This window comes from Tursiops truncatus, chromosome 4 (assembly GCF_011762595.2).
Source record: "Tursiops truncatus isolate mTurTru1 chromosome 4, mTurTru1.mat.Y, whole genome shotgun sequence".
Taxonomy (NCBI): domain Eukaryota; kingdom Metazoa; phylum Chordata; class Mammalia; order Artiodactyla; family Delphinidae; genus Tursiops; species Tursiops truncatus.
This window is the reverse complement of record NC_047037.1, coordinates 30,319,273-30,338,102: the sequence shown is the minus strand read 5'-3', so window position 1 is coordinate 30,338,102 and position 18,830 is coordinate 30,319,273. Positions and strand designations below refer to the sequence as shown.

At 35.4% G+C, this 18,830-nt stretch overlaps 1 protein-coding gene across 2 annotated transcripts in view; it reads right to left on the bottom strand.

Moving 5' to 3' along the window:
- The window catches only part of STAG1 (STAG1 cohesin complex component), a 419,314-nt gene that overhangs the window by 204,090 nt on the left and 196,394 nt on the right, over nt 1-18,830 (bottom strand). The gene's annotated exons all lie outside the window — the stretch shown is intronic.

Here is an 18,830-nt window from a genome sequence, read left to right as displayed (position 1 = left end):
CCATACACTGCACAATTTTTTTGAGTGTTTCAGTTGTGTTTTTACCTTTCTTGAAATAATAAACCGTAATATGCAGAAAATGTTGCTTTTTATCTTCAATCTTCAATATTAAAATGCGACACAAAAATTCACCAAATTTGATGTCTTTTTTAAAATGCACGCTGATATAACAGCTGTCAAATACAATCTACCAAAACTGTTTTGAATGAAGTTAAAGCCAACTAAGTCCTACTACAGCAATCTTACAGAAAAAACTGAACAAACCTTTTGGCCAACCCAATATTTAAAGTGACGAACGGGGAAAACCTACAACCAAGAATATGCTACCTTGCAAGTCTCTCATTCAGATTCCACAGAGAAATCAAAAGCTTTACAGACAAGCAAAAGCTGAGAGAGTTCAGCACCACCAAATCAGCTTTACAACAAATGCTAAAGGATCTTCTCTAGGCAAAAAACACAAGAGAAGGAAAAGACCTACAATAACAAACCCAAACCAATTCACAAAATGGTCATAGGAACATACATATCGATAATTACCTTAAATGTAAATGGATTAAATGTGCCCACCAAAAGACACAAACTGGCTGAATGGATACAGAAACAACACCCATATATATGCTGTCTACAAGACACCCACTTCACACCTAGGGACACATACAGACTGAAAGTGAGGGGATGGAAAAAGATATTCCATGCAAATGGAAACCAAAAGAAATCTGGAGTAGCAATTCTCATATCAGACAAAATAGACTTTAAAATAAAGACTATTAGGAGAGAAAAAGAAGGACACTACATAATGATCAAGGGATCGATCCAAGAAGAAGATATAACACTGTAAATATTTATGCACCCAACATAGGAGCACCTCAATAAATAAGTCAAATACTAACAGCCATAAAAGGGGAAATTGACAGTAACACATTCATAGTAGGGGACTTTAACACCCCACTTTTACCAATGGACAGATCATCCAAAATCAAAATAAATAAGGAAACACAAGCTTTAAATGATACAGTAAACAAGATGGACTTAATTGATATTTATAGGACATTCCATCCAAGAACAACAGAATACACATTTTTCTCAAGTGCTCATGGAACATTCTCCAGGACAGATCATATCCTGGGTCACAAATCAAGCCTTGGTAAATATAAGAAAATTGAAATTGTATCAAGTATCTTTTCCAACCACAATGTTATGAGACTAGATATCAATTACAGGAAAAGATCTGTAAAAAAATACAAACATATGGAGGCTAAACAATACACTACTTAATAATGAAGTGATCACTGAAGAAATAAAAGAGGAAATTAAAAAAATACCTAGAAACAAATGACAATGGAGACACGACGACCTAAAACCTATGGGATGCAGCAAAAGCAGTTCTAAGAGGGAAGTTTATAGCAATACATCCTACCTTAGGAAACAGGAAACATCTCGAATAAACAAGCTAACCTTGCACTTAAACCAATTAGAGAATGAAAAACAAAAAAACCCCAAAGTTAGCAGAAGGAAAGAAATCATAAAGATCAGATGAGAAATAAATGAAAAAGAAATGAAGGAAACGACAGCAAAGATCAATAAAACTAAAAGCTGCTTCTTCTCATTGAGAAGATAAATAAGATAAACCATTAGCCAGACTCCTCAAGAAAAAAAGGGAGAAGACTCAAATCAACAGAATTAGAAATGAAAAGGAGAAGTAACAACTGACACTGCAGAAATACAAAAGATCATGAGAGATTACTACAAGCAACTATATGCCAATAAAATGGACAATCTGGAAGAAATGGACAAATTCTTAGAAATGCACAACCTGCCAAGACTGAATCAGGAAGAAATAGAAAATATGAACAGACCAATCACAAGCACTGAAATTGAAACTGTGATTAAAAGTCTTCCAACAAACAAAAGCCCAGGACCAGATGGCTTCACAGGCGAATTCTATCAAACATTTAGAGAAGAGCTAACACCTATTCTTCTCAAACTCTTCCAAAATATAGCAGAGGGAGGAACACTCCTAAATTCCTTCTACGGGCCACCATCATCTTGATACCAAAACCAGACAAGGATGTCACAAAGAAAGAAAACTACAGGCCAATAGCACTGATGAACAGAAATGCAAAAATCCTCAACAAAATACTAGCAAACAGAATCCAACAGCACATTAAAAGGATCATACACCATGATCAAGTGGGGCTTATTCCAGGCATGCAAGGATTCTTCAATATACGCAAATCTATCAATGTGATAAACCGTATTAACAAATTGAAGGAGAAAAACCATATGATCATCTCAATAGATGCAGAGAAAGCTTTTGACAAAATTCAACACCAATTTATGATTAAAAACCCTGCAGAAAGTATGCATAGAGGAAACTTTCCTCAACATAATAAAGGCCATATATGACAAGCCCACAGCCAACATCATCCTCAATGGTGAAAAACTGAAAGCATTTCCACTAAGATCAGGAATAAGACAAGGTTGCCCACTCTCACCACTGTTATTCAACATAGTTTCGGAAGTTTTAGCCACAGCAATCAGAGAAGAAAAGGAAATAAAAGGAATCCAAATCAGAAAAGAAGAAGTAAAGCTGTCACTGTTTGCAGATGACATGATACTATACATAGAGAATCCTAAAGAAGCTACCAGAAAACTACTAGAGCTCATCAATGAATTTGGTAAAGTAGCAGGATACAAAATTAATGCACAGAAAATCTCTGGCATTCCTATATACTAATGATGAAAAATCTGAAATTGAAATCAAGAAAACACTCCCATTTACCACTGCAACAAAAAGAATAAAATATCTAGGAATAAACCTACCTAAGGAGACAAAAGACCTGTATGCAGAAAATTATAAGACACTGATGAAAGAAATTAAAGATGATACAAATAGATGGAGAGATATACCATGTTCTTGGATTGGAAGAATCAACATTGTGAAAATGACTCTACTACCCAAAGCAATCTATAGATTCAATGCAATTCCTATCAAACTACCCCTGGCATTTTTCACAGAACTAGAACAAAAAATTTCACAATTTGTATGGAAGCACAAAAGACTCCGAATAGCCAAAGCAATCTTGAGAATGAAAAACGGAGCTGGAGGAATAAGGCTCCCTGACTTCAGACTATACTACAAAGCTACAGTAATCAAGACAGTATGGTACTGGCACAAAAACAGAAAGATAGATCAATGGAACAGGATAGAAAGCTCAGAGATAAACCCACGCACATATGGACACCTTATCTTTGATAAAGGTGGCAGGAATGTACAGTGGAGAAAGGACAGCCTCTTCAATAAGTGGTGCTGGGAAAACTGGACAGGTACATGTAAAAGTATGAGATTAGATCACTCCCTAACACCATACACAAAAATAAACTCAAAATGGATTAAAGACCTAAATGTAAGGCCAGAAACTATCAAACTCTTAGAGGAAAAAATAGGCAGAACACTCTATGACATTAATCACATGGAGAAAATATTTGCAAATGAAGCAACTGACAAAGGATTAATCTCCAAAATTTACAGGCAGCTCAATAACAAAAAAACAAACAACCCAATACAAAAATGGCCAGAAGACCTAAATAGACATTTCTCCAAAGAAGATATACAGGCTGCCAACAAACACATGAAAGAATGCTCAACATCATTAATCATTACAGAAATGCAAATCAAAACTACAATGAGATATCATCTCACACCGGTCAGAATGGCCATCATCAAAAAATCTAAAAACAATAAATGCTGGAGACGGTGTGGAGAAAAGGGAACACTCTTGTACTGCTAGTGGTAATGTGAATTGGTTCAGCCACTATGGAGAACAGTATGGCGGTTCCTTAAAAAAGTACAAATAGAACTACCATATGACCCAGCAATCCCACTACTGGGCATATACCCTGAGAAAACCAAAATTCAAAAAGAGTCATGTACCAATATGTTCATTGCAGCTCTATTTACAATAGCCAGAAGATGGAAACAGTGTACGTGTCCATCATCAGATGAATGGATAAAGAAGATGTGGCACATATATACAATGGAATATTACTCAGCCATAAAAAGAAATGAAATTGAGTTATTTGTAGTGAGGTGGATGGACCTAGAGTCTGTCACACAGAGTGAAGTAAGTCAGAAAGAGAAGGACAAATACCGTATGCTAACACGTATATATAGAATCTAAGAAAAAAAAATGTCATGAAGAACCTAGGGGTAAGACAGGAATAAAGACACAGACCTACTAGAGAATGGACTTGAGGATATGGAGAGGGGGAAGGGTAAACTGTGACAAAGTGAGAGAGTAGCATGGACATACATACACTACCAAACGTAAAATAGAAAGCTAGTGGGAAGCAGCCGCATAGCACAGGGAGATCAGCTTGGTGCTTTATGCCCACCTGGGTGGGATACGGAGGGTGGGAGGGAGGGAGACGCAAGAGGGAAGAGATATTGGAACATATGTATATGTATAACTGATTAACTTTGTTATAAAGCAGAAACTAACACACCATTGTAAAACAATTATACTCCAATAAAGATGTAAAAAAAAAAAAAACAACATATGACCATCTCCATAGATGCAGAAAAAGCTTTTGACAAAATTCAACACCAACTCTCCAGAAAGGGGGCATAGAGGGAACATACCTCAACATAATAAAGGCCATATATGACAAATGTACAGCTAACATCATACTCAATGGTGAAAAGCTAGAAGCATTTCCTCTAAGATCAGGAACAAAACAAGGATGTCCACTCTTGTCACGTTTATTCAACAGTTTTGGAAGTCCTAGGCATGGCAATCGGACAAGAAAAAATAAATAAAACGAATCCATATTGGAAAAGAAGACTTACAATGTAACTGTCTGCAGATGACATGATCCTATACATAGAATATCCTAAATATGCTACCAGAAATCTATTAGAGGTCATCAATGAAATCAGTAAAGTTATAGTATACAAAATTAATATGCAGAAATCTATTGCATTTCTATACATTAACAATGAAAGACCACAAAAAGAAATAAAAGAAACAATCTCATTTACCACAGCATCAAAAAGAATAAAATACCTAGGAATCAAACTACATAAGGACACAAAAGACCTGTATTCTGAAACTTATAAGACGCTGATGACAGAACTGAAGATGACACAAACAGATGGAAAGATATACCATGTTCTTGGATTGGAAGAATCAATATTGTCTGAACGACCCAAGGCAATCTATAGATTCAGTGCAATTCCTATCAAATCACCCATTGCATTTTTCACATAAACTAGAAAAAATCTTAAAATTTGTATGGAGACACAAAAGACCCTGAATAGCCAAAGCAATCTTGAGAAAGAAAAATGGACCTGGAGAAATCAGGTCCCCTGACTTAAGACTATATTAGAAAGCTACAGTCATTGCCTACACAGAAAGAAAAATAAATTGCTTAGGTATTTAAAGTTACAAAAATAAAGAAAGAAATAATAAAAATACCAAGCCATGGTGGAAAAAAAAAAAAAGGACTAGAGACCTAAATTTAAGACCAGATAGTATAAAACTCCTAGAGAAAAAAAAAAGGCAGAACACTGTCTGACATAAATCACAGTAACATCTTTTCCTAGCTGTCTCCTACAGTAATGGAAATAAAACAAAAATAAACAAATGGGACCTAATGAAACTCAAAAGCTTTTGCACAGCAAAGGAACCATAAACAAAATGAAAAGACAACCCACAGAATGGGAGAAAATATTTACAAATGATGTGACTGACAAAAGATTATTCTCCAAAATTCACAAATAGCTCATGAGGCTCAACATCAAAAACAACAACAAATGAACAAACAAACAAAAAACCCAATCAAAAACTGGGCAGACCTAAATAGACATTTCTTTCTCCAAAGAAGACATACAGATGGCCAATAAGCACATGAAAAGATGCTCAACATCGCTAATTATTAGAGAAATGCACATCAAAACTACAATGAGGTATCACCTCACACCAGTCAGAATGGCCATCATCAAAAAATCTACAAACAATAAATGCTGGAGAGCGTGTGGAGAAAAGGGAACCATCCTGCACTGTTGGTGGGAAGGTAAATTGATACCGCCACTATGGAGAACAGTATGGAGGTTCTTTAAGGAACTAAAAGTAGAACTACCATATGATCCAGCAATCTCACTCCTGGGCATATATCTGGAGAAAATCATGGTTCAAAAGGGTACATGTACCCAAATGTTCACTGCAGCACTGTTTACAATAGCCAGGTCATGGAAGCAACCTAAATGTCCATCGAAAGAGAAATGCATACAGAAAATGTGGTACATACATACCATGGAACATTACTCAGCCATTAAAAAAAATGAAATAATGCTGTTTGCAGCAACATGGACAGACGTGGAGATTACCATATGAGTGAAGGAAATCAGGCAGAGAAACAGAAATATACAGTATCACTTATAACTCGAATCTTAAAAAAATGATACAAATGAACTTATTTACAAAAGAGAACAGACTCACAGAGAACGAACTTCTGCTTCTAAGGGGGAAGGGTTGGGGGAGGGACAGATCGGGAGTTTGAGACTGACATGCACACACTGCTACATTTAAAATAGATAACTAACAAGGATCTACTGTATAGCACAGGGAACGCTGCTCAATATTCTGTAATAATATAAATGGAAAATAATTTGAAAAAGAATAGATATGTGTGTGTGTATGCACACATAATTGAATCACTTCGCCGTACAACCGAAACTAATACAACATTGTTAACAACTATGCTCCAATATAAAATAAAAATTTTTAAAAATTTAAGAAAACAGAAATCATATTAAGCATATTTTGCGACCACAATGGTATAAAAGTATTAATTAGTTACATGAAGAAAACTGGACAATTCACAAATATGCAGAGATTAAATAACTTATGCTCCTGAACAACCAATGGGTCAAAGAAGAAATTAAAAATACCTGAGGCAAGTGAAAATGGAAATGTAACATACCAAAATTTATGGGATACAGCAAAAGCAGTTCTAAGAGGGAAGTTCATTGTGATAAATGCCTACCTCAAGAAACAAGAAAAACCTCAAACCTCAAAAACCTTTCACCTCAATGAAATAGAAAGAGTAGAAACAAATGAAGCCAAAAGTTAGTAGCAGGAAGGAAATAATAAAGATTGGGGCAGAAATTAATGAAACAGATACTAAAAAGACAATAGGAAAGATTAATGAAACTAAGGGCTGATTCTTTGAAAAAATAAACAAAATTGTCAAGCCTTCAGCTAGACTCACCAAAAAAAGGACACAGAACTCAAATTTTTAAAAAAGAAACAAAAGAGGAGATGTTATATCTGATTCTACAAAAATACAAAGGATCATAAGAAACTACTATGGCCAAAGATATGCCAACAAATTGGACAACCTAGAACAGGGGTCCCTAACCTCCAGGTCGCAGACCGGTACCAATCCTTGGCCTGTTAGGAATGGCCCACACAGCAGGAGGTGAGCAACGGCAAGAGAGCAAAGCTTCTGCTGCTCGCCATCGCTCCCCATCACTCACATTACCGCCTGAACCATCCTCCCCGCTCCCCATCAATGGAAAAGTTGTCTTCCACGAAACCGTTCCCTTGTGCCAAAAATGTTAGGGGACTGCTGACCTAGAAGAAATGGATAAATTCTTAGAAACATAGTATCTAATTAGAGTCAATCATGACAAAACAGAAAATCTGAATAGACAGATTACTAGAGTAAAGAGATACAAGTAATCAAAGACCTCTCAACAAACAAAATCCAGAACCAAATGCTTCACTGGTGAATTCTACCAACCATTCAAAGAAGAATTAATGCCAAACCTCCTCAAACTCTTTCAAAAAACAGAACTGGGGTGAGGAGAGCAGGGAACTATTCCAAACACATTTTACAAGGCCAACATTACTCTCATACCAAAAGCAGACAAAGACGCCACAAAAAGAGAAAATTACAGGCCAATATCCCTGACGAACACATATGCAAAAATGGTCAAACAATAGCAAAACAAATGTAACAATACATTAAAAGGATCATACACCATAATCAAGTGGGAATTATTCTAGGGATGCAAGAATGGTTCAACATAGCTAAATCAGTCAATGTAATACACCACATTAACGAAATGAAGGATAAAAATCACATGATGATCTTAACAGATGCAGAAAAAGCATTTGATGAAATTCAACATTCATTTATGATAAAAACTCTCAACTTAGCAGGCGCAGAGGGAACTTATCTCAACATAATAAAGGCCATATTTAACAACACTACAGCTACCATTATACTCAACAGTGCACAGCTGAAAGCTTTTCTCTACGATCAGGAAAAGACAACAAGGCCTACTATTGCCACTTTAACATAGTACTGAAAGTCCTAGCAGGATCAATTAATCAAAAATAAATATATAAACAAATTAAAATGTATCCAAACTCAAAAGGGAGAAGTAAAACTGTCACTGTTTGCAGATGACATGATCTGATATACAGAAAACCTTAAAGACTCCTCCCACCCAAAAAAACTGTTAGAAATTCAAAAAATGTTGAACGAAGAACTAAGGATGATATGAGATATTAAATACAAAGTACTTAGTATAGTACCTATAAGATATTCAGTTAGTACTGGGTTGGCCAAAAGGCTCGTTCGCTTTTTTTCCGTATGGTGGCTCTAGTAGCGCTTAGATGTCTTTAACTTCATTCGAAACAATTTTGTTAGACTGTAGATGACAGCTGTCATATCAGTGTGCATCTTAAAAAAACTTATCAAAACTAGTGAATTTTTGTGTATCCCTTTTAATATTGAAGATGGAAGGGAAAAAGCAACATTTCTGGCATATTATGCTTCATTATTTCAAGAAAGATAAAGATGCAACTGAAACAAAAAAAGATTTCTGCAGTGTATGGAGACGGTACTGTGACTGACTGAAAATGTCAAAAACAGTTTGTGAAGTTTCGTGCTGGAGATTTCTCGCTGGACGATGCTCCATCGTCAGGTAGACCACTGAAGTTGAGAGCAATCAAATTGATATTAAATGAGAACAATCAATGGTATACCATGCGGGAGATCGCCAACATACTCAAAATATCCAAATCAAGCGGTGAAAATCATTTGCACCAGATTGGTTATGTGAATTGCTTTGATGTTTGGGTTCCACATAAGAGAAAAAAACCTTCTTGACCATATTTCCCCATGCGCTTCTCTACTAAAACGTAATGAAAACGTTTCGTTTTTAAAACTTTTTTTTTTTTTTTTTTTTTGCCGTACGTGGGCCTCTCACTGTTGTGGCCTCTCCCCTTGCGGAGCACAGGCTCCGGACGTGCAGGCTCAGCGGCCATGGCTCACGGGCCTAGCCGCTCCACAGCATGTGGGATCTTCCCGGACCGGGGCACGAACCCGTGTCCCCTGCATTGGCAGACGGACTCTCAACCACCGCGCCACCAGGGAAGCCCAAAACTATTTTTGACAGGCGATGAAAAGTGGATACTGGACAACAATGTGGAGTGGAAGAGATGGTGGAGCAAGCGAAATAAACCACCACCAACCACGCCAAAGGCTGGTCTTCATCCAAAGAAGGTGATGTTTTGTATATGGTGGGATTGGAAAGGAGTCCTCTATTATGAGCTCCTTCCAGAAAAACAAACAATTAATTTCAACAAGTACTACTCCCAATGAGACCAACTGAAAGCAGCACTCGATGAAAAGCGTCCAGAATCAGTCAACAGAAAACGCATAATCTTCCACAAGACTGCACGTTTCTTTGATGACCAGGCAAAAACTGTTACAGCTTAGCTGGGCAGTTCTCATTCACCCGCAGTATTCACCAGACATTGCACCTTCGGATTTGCATTTATTTTGGTCTTTACAAAATTCTCTTAATGGAAAAAATTTTAATCCCCTGGAAGACTGTAAAAAGCACCTGGAACAGTTCTTTGGTCATGAAGATAAAAAGTTTTGGTAAGATGGAATTATGAAGTTGCCTGAAAAATGACAGAAATACGTTGTTCAATTGAGTTGTTGGTGAAAATGAAAAATGTATCTTTTTACTTTAAAACCGAATGAACTTTTCGGCCACCCCAACATTAAGTTCTCCTACTTTTAGCATTCATTTTTGGATAGATTATTCTGCCCATTTTGGAGGCAAGCCAAAAGCTCTAGTTCCTTATTTGAGCACTAATGGACGCCAGATTCCTACTTGTGCATGTTGCCAGGTTAATGCTCTTTGGAGAATGAGATCAGTTACCTCTTTCATTCCAGAACCAAGGAAAGTCATTCTAGCAATTTTCCCATCACCCAGACTTATAGCCTCCACCGCCAGAGTGGAACTGATCAGAGACAACAGCACTAGACATCTGGGCCCCAAAAGCCTAGAACCCACGACAGGGATGAGTTAAGGCAATAAAGAAGTCATTCTTAGAGAAGTCAAGCAGGAACCAGCAAACTGTCTTATTTTCATATATATGAAGCCATGGCTTAGAGAACTGTCTCACCTTATATTCTTCACTCCTTTTCAATTCAACCCCTGCTCTTTTCTATAATGCCAGCCACAGCAGGAACCCTAGCCTTCTTTGTATCCTTACAACAAGATACAGAAGCAGGTGGAAGAGAAGACTGAAGGCAGACAAGAATTTTACTTAGGAAAAAAAAATTTACCTAAATATAACTAAAGATTTATAGCTTTTATGACATAGTAACTTCCTGGCTCAATCAAAATTAAACCTGGTTGTTGGGATTTCCTGGGAGTAGGACACTAACACTGCCTGAGAGCACTTAACAGACAGCCTTCCAAACAGTAGATGTTTTTTAAGCAACTGTTCCATGTATTGAAAACTTTTAATTTTAAGACTTTTCTTTTGAAGAGTGAATATAGAGTCTAAATAAATAAAATCTAATCTGGTGATGGACCAGAAAGAATCCAGGCACATAACAGGATGTGTTGGTTGTCTTTTATTTTTTGTTTCATTTCTGCTGTATGTAATAGACAGCAGGTTGTAAATCAAAATGAAATGGAGAAAGACTGAACATAAATATGGATAAATTAGTAGAGAAAATCTGAGTCAAAAGAGGGGAAGTAATGCTGAGGCTACTAAAACGAAGAAAGACTCACTAAAGAAACATCTGCATATCAGAAATGTAGGACTTGCCAGTTACCTAGGATTCCAGTGACCATATGTAAAGTCTTTCTCAAGATTTAAGGAGAGGGAGTGGGAAAAAGGTAAAGAGAGACAGACACTTTGCTTACCTTTTGATGAGCATTTCAAGCTTAATTATAAATATCTTGGGATGTATTTGTTCTGTCTAGGTAATACATGCAAAAATGGAAAAAAATTTACCTCACTCATTACTATAAACATATAGTTTCAGAAACTTATAAACCCTTTAGAATTCCTTAAAAATAAAAATTGTTGTGATTATATCTCCAGTAACAAGTCTGTCTCTAGATGGCAGACTACTTTGTAACATTCCTTGTTTAAAAAAAAAAAAGCTAATATACTTCTTCCTCTGTAAATATAAAAAGTAAATGAAACATCAAACTAAATGCTCAAAAAGAAAAATCACACATTTGATTTTTGAGTACCAAGTCTTTCAAAACTGCATAGAGTTTATTTACTAAATACTAGAATTTCAAATTTTGGAGCTTGGTTGAGCCATGCTAGAATAGCCCAGGGCCAAAGCAAGCAATGTCCTAGAGCTGTAACCTTTCAAACTATTTTCATCAAATCTTCATCAATATTATAAAAACCTCATCTTCAGTGCTAAAGCTGTTAACACAGACAAGAATTAGAGGAAAGGACAGTAAGGAAAATGAACTTGTTTTTTAAAATGCCTGCCTGCTACTTCAGGCTCTCTTACTGTTGTTAATATAATTCAGGGTTTCTTAATCTGTGGCACATGGATTCCTAAGTATCTACAAACTTTCTCAAACTGTATGAAAATTTGGGTTTGTGTACTTTTGTGGAGAAAGGCCCCACATTTTCAGGACATTATTAAAGGCATTTGAGAACCCCAAAAGGTAAAAATTACACATTATAGGAAAAATAGCAACCAAAGATTTTTAATCTTAGGGAAATAAAGGGAGAAATAAAATTGCGACAGTAAATTATAGCTCTGGAGAAGATTCATCCTTCAGAGCATGATATGGAAAAGCAAAGACTGGACTTGGAAATGGGGAGAAGAAAAGGCTGAACTCTTTTCCATCCTAATAAATCAGGCCATGAGCGAAATGGTATCGTTTAAGGAGAACCAGGTTTCATCCCTAAATGGCAAAGAAAAAAGCACAAGGGAACTTACCCATTATGTTACAGGAACCCATAAATTACCTGGTGAAAATTTTTATTTATCAAGCATCCTGTTTACAGACAACATGATACATTTCACTCCAGTTACATAATATATGTAAGATAATTTAGGATTTAAATATTTGAGATTATTTAGGATTATTTGGCAGTTTCTTATCAAACTGCATGTAAATGACCAAGTCCTGTTTCTTTAACCTGTTTTGCAAAGCTGTGTCAACAGAAGATCCTAAATAATCTCAAGCTTAGTTTTGTGAAATCCTCTTATAATTTTTTTATGTGCCACTAAGACTTTCTCAACCCATCTTTGTCTAAAATGTCTTTTTTTCTATTTTATCTTTTATGTACGTGATCAAAGAGAAAAAAAAAACTAACTGGTCTTAATAAAAGGGTCTCAAAGAATTTTTCTTAAACTAAATTCCCCAGTATTTTTTATTATTATTATTATTTTGCTGTACGCGGGCCTCTCACTTTTGTGGCCTCTCCTGTTACGGAGCACAGGCTCCGGACGCGCAGGCTCAGCGGCCATGGCTCACGGGCCCAGCCGCTCCGCAGCATGCGGGATCTTCCCGGACCGGGGCACGAACCTGTGTCCCCTGCATCGGCAGGCGGACTCAACCACTGCGCCACCAGGGAAGCCCTCCCCAGTATTTTTTTAAAATATACTTTTTATTTCAGAATAGTTTTAGGCTGACAGTAAAGTTACAAACATAGTACAGAGGTTCCCTTTTACACCTCAACCCGTTTCTACTATTGTTAATATCCGACATTAGTATGGTACATCTGAAACAACTAATGAGCCAATATTGATAACATTATTTTCTCATTAATGATAAGATTATTATTTTATTAAGAAATAATTGACATACATCACTGTATATAAGTTTAAGGTATAGAGCGTGATGGTTTGACATATATATATTGTGAAATGATTACAATAGGTTTAGTTAACATCCATCATCTCATATAGATACAAAAAAGAGAAAAAACAATTCTCCTTATGATGAGAACTCTTAGGATCTACTCTCTTAACAACTTTCCTATGTATCACACAGCAGCGTTAAGTATATTGATCATGTTGTACACTACATTGCTAGCACTTATTTATAACTCAAAATTTGTTCCTTTTCATCAGCTTCCTCAGATTCCCCCTCCACCTACCGTGATAACATTATTATTAACTAAACTCATACTTTATTCAGATTTTTTTAGTTTTTACCTAATATCCCTTTCATGTTCCAGGATCTTCTCCAGAATACCACAAAAGATGGTAGCTGTCATATCTACTTAGGCTCCTCTACATCGTGACATTTTCTCAGACTTTTGAGATTTTGATGCTTTTAAGGAGCAATGGTCAGATATTTTATGAAGTATCTTTTACTTTGGGTTTGTCTGATGTTTTCCTCACAGTTAGATTTGGTTTATGGGTTTTTGAGAGGAAGAACAAAGAGATAATGTGTCATACTCATCACATCAAAACTAGTGTACATGCTATCAACATGACCAAACAATACTGATTAACAAATCATGATCATCTAGCTGAGGCAGTATCTGTCAGGTTTTTCTACTGTAAAAGTTACACATTTTTCCTTTTTTCATACCATACTCTTTGGGAGAAAGTCACTATGTACAGCCCACATTAAGGGGGTGGGGAATTATGCTCCATTTCCTTGAGGTTTATGTAAGTAACTACATTATTTTAAATTCTTCTATGAAGAATATTTGTTTATTCACACCTGTTTGTTTCATTAGTCAATCATTATCAGCATGGACTCATGAACATTTTATAGTTTGAGTTATAATCCAATTCTATGATATTTATTTTATTGCTCAAACTGTTCCAGGTTTGGTGTTGAGGGCTTTTTCACAGTTGGCTAATATGTCCTTCTGACATATCCTCATCATAGTTTTGTTTTCTTTGAGCACTTGTTTACTTTCTGACACTATGAAATGTACCAGGCTTACCTTACATATTTCCTGTCCCAGTCCTAGAATCTAACATTTCTTTAAGGAGCCCCAGTTTATTTTAATGGAGAATGGAATTAAAAACCGAGATTTGGTTCTAGGTGATTCGTTGGTACCGGCTCATTACTAGTGGGATGTCATTTCCCTTAGGCCCTCTTAGCTGAAAGAACATATATACACTTAGCTATATATGAGTTATACTAATGCCTTCAACAGCATTACCAAATGGATTATTCTAGCGTCCTCCCCTTGCTTATCCATAAAATCTCCTCCTCCAACAGTGAAAAATCCGGTTCCCACCATTAACCATCTATTTACTTAATATTCCAACCTGAGTATACATGTATAGTGACCTCAGAATTGGTAACCCATACCCACATGGGAAACAACTTTGCCATTTAGAGTACAGTGCTTACATACGCTTACTTTTTTTTTTTAATTGAAGTATCATTAATTTACAATACTGTGATACTTTCAGGTGTACACTGAAGTGATTTCAGTTATACATATGTATGTATATGTCTATATTCTTTTTTCTCAATTCTTTTCCACTATAGTTTATTGCAAGCCAGTGACTATAGTTCCCTGTGCTATACAGGAAGTCCTTCTTGTTTATCATATACAGTTCCTTTTGTCATTAGTCATGAATCTCCACTCATTTCTTTAGTTACTTAGGACAACACCTTTTCCCCAAACCCCTTCAGTGAGGTTATTTCATGTATTTTTAATACAGTTAGATCCTTCTGTCATAGTCTGCATTCATCCTGGGATGACCTAATAAGTAATTTTTTTTTTAATTTGCAGGCACTGATTTTTATTCTTTGTGCTATAAAGTTCTACGGGTTTTGAAAAATGTATAATATCACGTATCCACCATTACAGTACAATACAGAATAGTTTCATCAACCTAATTCCCCTACTCAACACGCACCCTTCCCCGAAATCCTGGCACTGATCTGTTTACCATCTCCATAGTTTGCCTTTTCCAAAATGTCACATAAACTGGAATTATACAGCATGTAGCCTTTTCAGACTGGCTTCTTTCACTCGGCAATGCCCATTAAGATTTCATTATGTTTCTGCATGGCTTGAGAACTCATTTCCTTCTTATCGTCAAGTACATCAAGTAGTATTCCTTTTACGGATGTACTACAGTTTATCCATTTCATCTACTGAAGGACATCTTCATCGTTTCCAGTCTTTTAGCAATTATAATTACTATAAACACTGACATTAAGGTGTTTGTATGGACATAAGTTTCAAATCAGTTGGGAAAATACCTAAGAGCATGATTGCTGGAAGGCTGTGTTTAGTTTTGTAAGAAAATCTTAGACTGTCTTCCAAAGTGGCTACACCATTTTGTATTCCCACCAATAATGAATTCCTGTTGCTTCACATTCTTGGCAGTATTTGGTTTTATCAGTTTTTTTTGAACTTAGCCTTTCTTGTATAGTGATACTTTAATTTGCACTGCCCTAATGACAACTGATGTTGAGTGTCTTTTCTTATGTTCATTTGCCATCTGTATATTTTCTTTGGTGAGATGTCTGTTCAGATCTTTTACCCACTTTTTTAAAGAACTGTTTATTTTGTTACTGTTGATTTTTTAAGAGGTCTCTGTATATTTTGGATACAAATCATTTATCATATATGTGTTTTGCAAATATTTCCTCCCACTCTGTGACTTGCCTTTTGAGTTTCTTCCCATTATCTTTTGCATCAGAAAAAAATTTTACTTTTAATAAAGTCCAACCTGCCAAATTTTTCTTTCATGGATCATGTTCTTGGTGGTTATATCTAAAAACCTCATCACTAAACCCAAGATCGTGTGGACTTTCTTCTATGTTTTCTTTTAGAAGTTTACAGTTTTGTATTTTACAGGATTTATTTTGAGTCACTTTTAGTGTAAAGGACTCTGTGTTTAAGTTCATTTTTTTCCATATAAACATCCAATTGTTCCAGCACCATTTGCTGAAAAGATATTTCTTCATTTAATTGCCTTTGCATCGTTATATATGTTTTAAAGAAATCAGCTGACTATATTTGTGTGATTTCTGTAATATTTTAAAAGAATAATTTCTGGTATACAAATTTGATACCTATCTCCAGGAACCCACTGGAAAAAGAAAGATAAATATATACCAAAATATTTCATTTTCCATTCTCTCCATATTTTAATAATTTTTATCCTGTGCTCTGGACATCCAACAGTTTCTCATAAACGATAAATCTGTCAGAATTATCTGTGGTTTTCAATGCACTCTACCCAAAATAGTACCTGTATACATCTATATTCAAAAGCTCTTCCAAAAACATGAGTAATAAAAAACTAAGATTTTTCATTAGTCCTTAGAGATTTCAAAGTCCACAAAAGTAGAAATTACTTTACAACAATATAAAAGATAAATATGCAAAATGTGAAATGCAAGTGTTAAAGTATCAAAATTACATGTTACATTTATACACACGCACATACACATATGAACTTACCATTATCCAAAGAAATCACTTTAAATTGATATATAAAGGTTCTGATTATGTGACACTGTAAACAATATTAATAATATAAATCCTCTTTGTGAAATGCTAACTAAAATATGTAAAACATCTGAAAAGCATCTGAAACCTTATGAAGTTGTACGAAATTACTAGGATAAATAACTAAAAGTAGAAACCTGAAATACAGAAGAAGCACCTTTCTCTGATAACACTGAGCCTACAAAGCACAAACTGGGAAATTCTGAGGTGAAGGGTCAGAAGAAACAACTCTTTCATGAAGTGGGGGCTCAAAGAATTTCACCTCTAGGTTAAGGTTAAATTAGCAGTAAATCTAACACTCTGGGGAGTACAAAGAAAGATTTTTCTTGTGTTTGTTTGTTTTCTTCATACTAAGTACAAGGAGGTAAATGTACCTGGGAGTTAGTAATCAAAAACTGGTGCTCTCACAAATATCCTGAATTCACATAATCTGAATCAGGAAACTGCAAAGTGTACTTAGTTGCAAATGGTCCTAGACTGGTAGTATTCCTGGGCATCTGTCAAGTAAATGATAAATCCTCACTAGTGGACTGTACCTTTACCCTAGGCCTCAAATAAATTTGAGAGAAAATATGGAGTTTGAAATTAAAAGTAACTAAACATACAAGAAGAAGAGCAATACACAAAATGAGAAGCAAAAAAACACCACAGAAATAGACTGAAATATTAGAATTAAGACTTAAATATTAGAATTATTGAAAGCAGCTGTTTTGCCCCTTTCCTGTTTAACCATTTCTGCCCCCTCTAACCTTAAAAACCTAATTATAGAAATGAGATCACTAAGCAACTGAAACAAACTCCTGACTTACACTCTCCTGAATGCACGTTATGCCTTTTCTAACCTGTTGATTCTTTTCCTCGATAAAAAGTAGTAAGAATAAAGAATTAAATAGTTAAAGAATGATTAGCTCTCTATCCCAAATAGCCCCCTAAGGAATACTGCAGGCAGATGATGCAGGCAAGATAACATCTGAAGAAAGAGTCAGCCAGCCTGCACTTAATGGTGAATGATACAGAACCCAACCTCCTGCCTCAAAGATTCGCTGAGATTCTTCTGCCTCCATTTATCCCTTTAAAGACTGTCACGGCTGAGCAGAATCTTTGGAGTTGGTCTCTGGAGACGAGTCCACCATCACCTCAGATTGCCAGCTTTTCAGATTAAAGCACCTTTCCTTTCTATTGACACCAGTCTCTCAAATTATTTGCTTATGAGCAGTGAGCAGCCAAACCTGGGTTCAGTAATATTATGAAATACAGATATAAGTTAGAAGTATACTTAAATATTGGAATTATCAGATACAAATTATAAAATAAAAAAATTTATTTGTTAAATAAGGAAAATACAAGACTGAATATACATGGAGAACAATTCCATGAACTTCTTTTTCTTTAAAAAGAACAAAGTAGCTATAATTTCTACAAACGGGCAACAGAGTAACTAAAATAGATTGGCAAAGATGAAAAAAGAGTAAACTGAAGTGGAAGATGGGAAAAAATATGCAGAAATCAGCACAGAAATTTTAAAATACAGAAATGTAAATAGAAGACAGTATGCAAAGTTCAAACAGTTACTAGGGAAGAAGTGAAATAAAATGAGAACAAGCAATATTTAAAGAGATAACTGATGAAAATCAGCAAACAAAAGAAACACATTCTATACCTAGAACATAATATAGTTAAAACTGCAGAATACCAAAAACAAAAAGAAATCTTAAACTTTGGGAAAAACAAATATTAAAAAAGAGAAAAATGATTATTCCAAGTTCTCAACAACAATACAATCCAGAAGACAGTGAAAGTCTTCAATGTGCTGAAAGGAAATAGTTTTTAATATTAAATTATATACCCATCAAAATGTATTTTAAAAAATTAAGACAACTTAAACACGTATCAGACAAAATTCAACAGAGTCTACAAAATCTCCAACAGAACTTCAAAGGAATTTCTAAATGGTGCCCATCAGGCAGAAGTGATCCCAGATACATATGAAATGAAGAAAAAATTAAAAACATATGAAGTCGCATGAAC